The sequence below is a fragment of the Glandiceps talaboti genome, chromosome 3, assembly GCF_964340395.1.
Source record: "Glandiceps talaboti chromosome 3, keGlaTala1.1, whole genome shotgun sequence".
Taxonomy (NCBI): Eukaryota; Metazoa; Hemichordata; class Enteropneusta; family Spengelidae; genus Glandiceps; species Glandiceps talaboti.
The window spans coordinates 29391035-29396074 of NC_135551.1; positions in this window are offsets into that span (position 1 = coordinate 29391035).

Here is a 5040-nt window from a genome sequence, read left to right on the forward strand (position 1 = left end):
GATGAGATGTGAAAATATCATAAAGCAAAGAACAAGGAATACACCGTCAGATTTCCGAACAACGCCCCTGCCCACGTTTTGAAGTTTGTAGTGTGGTGTTTTAGCAAACGCGGGTATGCTGAGGAGTACTATAGTGTCACTGTTGGTATGCTGAGGAGTACTATAGTGCCACTGTTGGTATGCTGAGGAGTACTATAGTGCCACTGTGGGTATGCTGAGGAGTACTGTAGTGCCACTGTGGGTATGCTGAGGAGTACTATAGTGCCACTGTGGGTATGCTGAGGAGTACCATAGTGCCACTGTTGGTATGCTGAGGAATACTATAGTACCACTGTGGGTATGCTGAGGAGTACTATAGTGCCACTGTGGGTATGCTGAGGAGTACCCTAGTGCCACTGTTGGTATGCTGAGGAGTACTGTAGTGCCACTGTTGGTATGCTGAGGAGTACTGTAGTACCACTGTGGGTATGCTGAGGAGTACTATAGTGCCACTGTGGGTATGCTGAGGAGTACCCTAGTGCCACTGTTGGTATGCTGAGGAGTACTGTAGTGCCACTGTTGGTATGCTGAGGAGTACTGTAGTGCCACTGTGGGTATGCTGAGGAGTACTATAGTCCCACTCTGTGAGATTATCATATTCTTCATGAATTCATCTAACAAGTCACGTTTCTATGGTGATTGATTTACCGGCTAATGAAAAGTATTTCCCTTTTATTCGAAGATTCCAAAGGTAAAAAGTTTATTATCGACAGCCCTGAGTAGTTTTGTTGATGTGTACATTAATCAATTTCAAGTGATTTTCCACTATTCGAGTTACTTTCATTGACAAATCTGAAAGAAATATCATATGTAGCATACTGAGTGCATAGTTTAAAAAACATACTCTTCCCAGGTTCACATCAATCTACATGATGACATCTTACTTTGACTGTCTGTATTAAACATTTATCGACTCGAAGATGAAACCATGACAAGGGACAACTTTGCAAAATCAAGAAAAATACTTAGTGCGATATCAAATCGATTTCGGTAAGACTTACATGGAATTTTAAAACATAGTTTATATTGGCCCGGGGCCATATCCATTTCAATACAGTTTAACTTGTTACTTCATTCAACTCGTTTTAGTTTGTGTTTACTGGTGGGGTTTACAACTAAATATATATTATGCATGATTTTAATAAAAGCACTACCATGAATGACTCCCATGGGAGTTTCGGTACACTGGCACCGTAAACTGAACTGAACTGAACTGAACAATCAAAACATGAAACGACGCCCTCTGTGTGTGATATAACCGATATACATCCGGGTCCTTCTCAAGTTTTAGCCAGCAGGCGACAGTGCGGTATAATCTGAGATAACCGTTTGACGAATACTAAGTATGTTATCTATTCTGTAAATCTAACTTTGCTTTCTAGAAGTTCAGCGTACATTTCGCTTATTTATTTGTATTTACTCTGCCAGGTGAAAAGCATCGAAGTAGTATACAGTGTACATGAACAGACTGAAGTTCAACTTCCACAAGTTCCATGCATGGTATGAGTCGGCATATTCACGATTAACGATCGACCTTTTCTTGCTTGCTCTCACTCTCATCTCATTCCCAGTCTGCATAAACCATGGATTCCAATAGAGAACAACAAAAGAGAGAGTATGTAACAAAATCTCACGAAGTAACCAGCCTGTACGAAGTTCTTGAGCCTGCTGGACAAGCAAACAAGATCGAGAGGTAAACATTATTCTTATCAATATCATAGTTCATACGTATTGTTACCACGGCGTTTAAATTTCGGCCTTTAAATTTATACCGAAACCGATTTTTTTGTAAGTGAGTATTAAACATACGATTTTCTCAATGTGTGACTATGTTGTCAATTTTGAAAGGCTGTGCGAGTATCTGGATCACTTTGCAATCGTGTGAGATTTTCAAAACTTGCATGATGAGAAACCAGTACTGTACTGTGTAGTCTAAGTTCCATGAGGTACTCTCGCGATCTCGTCCATGAGGTACTCTCGCCAGTAGCCAGGTGGACCGATTTTGAAAGTGAAGGTCCACAAGAGTTTGATATAATTGTTGAACTTGAAGGAAATGTACTGAAATCATGATAATGAATTAGTCTGAATTAATATGGCTATTGAAAAGAGAGTATTGCATAACATGAAGCCCTCCAGGGACTACAACTTGTACAAGTAACAAAATTGGTGTGAAATATAAAATATTGTGTGTTACTGTGACTAATTCAGTAATTGTTAGTTGTTTTTCATTAGTTTTATCCCGGATAACTTGATAGTTACGAATTCTAACAGATAGCTTTTATGTCACCAAATGTTACTGTCCAATACAAAAAGCATTTATATTTATACTTTCCATAAAGGAAGGTTATGTTATATTTTTATCCTTTTTATCTGTCTGGCTGTCTCTCTGTGTTACTGTTAGTGTTAGCCCTGCTGCGCTTGCAGACAGAGTAAGATGGGACTCGATTCTGACAGTGTTTCTTTCTTGCCCTATCTTGCGAAGAGCTAGGCATGAAACCTTGACTTGCCAGATATGAAACAAGTACATGTAGATGGTTAATCGATAGCTAATATTTGAGATATTTGACTGCAGGGCCTGATATTTTTTGTTTGTGGTGTACTCAGATTAGGTTTGTTACATTGGTTTTTGTAGGATGGTGTATGGAGACAGTGTCAGAATTGAATCCTGCCATCGATCTCCAAGTAGGACTCTGTGTGTGTGTGTGTGTGTGTGTGTGTGTGTGTGTGTTTGTGTGTGTGTGTCCTCCCCCCCCCCCCCTCTCTCTCTCTCTCTCTCTCTCTCTCTCTCTCTCTCTCTCTCTCTCTCTCTCTCTCTCTCTCTCTCTCTCTCTCTCTCTCTCTCTCTCTCTCTCTCTCTCTCTCTCTCTCTCTCTCTCTCTCTCTCTCTCTCTCTCTCTCTCTCTCTCTCTCTCTCTCTCTCTCTCTCTTTCTCTCCTCAGACTGAGTATATGCTAATAAATCTATGATCAATGATTATATATGTACACATATGATAGGTATAGCAGTGTTCACACTGAGTGTACAGAAGAGGGCAACTATCCTATTGAAGCAGAATTACCAGATGAAGAGTCTTTTGGCTTAATACACGTAGAGAAGAATTCAGACGGTTGTCATGGTAACTATCAAGAAAATGCATCCAGTGAAGAACATACAGCTATTGTAGGTGATATCACCATGCAAAAGTTTACCAGTAGAGAAGATGTGTATCATCTACCCCACGATAACATTGGTTATTATGGTTATGAATACTATGATGAGACTGGTTGCTATGGAAATGTAGATACACGTCATTTACCAGAACATTTACAAAATGTAGTTTCTGTAAATGATGAAGATGTTCCATCTCAGAGACTTGAGTTTGTGAGTATGCCCCAACTGTTGTGTGAATTGTTGTTTTAATGTGTTTGGTGCTTGCTTGCACCATTTTATTATCCTCTTTCTCATTTTGAAAAACAACCACCACACCTAATGTAGAAGGGTGGGTGTCAATTTTGAATTGATAAAAATTCAAATATTTCCTTATGGGTAGAGGGAAATCATTCACCTTGCCAAAATATTATCATTGTAACTGTGCCTTGAGGATAACTTTCATTGAAAATCGAAGTTAATCTCTTCTCCTGCCATATGGAAATTTACTTCTGGTCTTCTGGTCCTTTTGAAATAATAGAAGAAATTTGGGGGCCATCATCTTGATTTGAAGGAAATTGACAATTTGTTATTTTCCCACAGAGACACACAGTATTCATTGTCCATATTAGATTCTTGATTTTATCCTGAGAATAGGTTGATGTTTTCTTGATTTTATACTGAGAATAGGTTGATGTTTTCTTGATGTTATACTGAAATAGGTTAGTGTTTTCTTGATGTTATACTGAGAATAGGTTGATGTTTTCTTGATTTTATACTGAGAATAGGTTGATATTTTCTTGATGTTATACTGAGAATAGGTTGATGTTTTCTTGATGTTATACTGAGAATAGGTTAGTGTTTTCTTGATGTTATACTGAGAATAGGTTAGTGTTTTCTTGATTTTATACTGAGAATAGGTTGGTATTTTCTTGATGTTATACTGAGAATAGGTTGGTGTTTTCTTGATGTTATACTGAGAATAGGTTAGCGTTTTCTTGATTTTATACTGAGAATAGGTTGGTGTTTTCTTGATGTTATACTGAGAATAGGTTGGTGTTTTCTTGATGTTATACTGAGAATAGGTTGGTGTTTTCTTGATTTTATACTGAGAATAGGTTGGTGTTTTCTTGATTTTATACTGAGAATAGGTTGATGTTTTCTTGATGTTATACTGAGAATAGGTTGGTGTTTTCTTGATGTTATACTGAGAATAGGTTGGTGTTTTCTTGATTTTATACTGAGAATAGGTTAGTGTTTTCTTGATGTTATACTGAGAATAGGTTGGTGTTTTCTTGATTTTATACTGAGAATAGGTTGGTGTTTTCTTGATGTTATACTGAGATTAGGTTGATGTTTTCTTGATTTTATACTGAGAATAGGTTGGTGTTTTCTTGATGTTATACTGAGATTAGGTTGGTGTTTTCTTGATTTTATACTGAGAATAGGTTGGTGTTTTCTTGATGTTATACTGAGAATAGGTTAGTGTTTTCTTGATGTTATACTGAGAATAGGTTGGTGTTTTCTTGATTTTATACTGAGAATAGGTTGATGTTTTCTTGATGTTATACTGAGAATAGGTTGGTGTTTTCTTGATTTTATACTGAGAATAGGTTGGTGTTTTCTTGATGTTATACTGAGAATAGGTTGGTGTTTTCTTGATTTTATACTGAGAATAGGTTGGTGTTTTCTTGATTTTATACTGAGAATAGGTTGGTGTTTTTATACTTAGAATAGGTTGGTGTTTTTATACTGAGAATAGGTTGGTGTTTTTATACTGAGAATAGGTTGGTGTTTTTATACTGAGAATAGGTTGGTGTTTTTATACTGAGAATAGGTTGGTGTTTTTATACTGAGAATAGGTTGGTGTTTTCT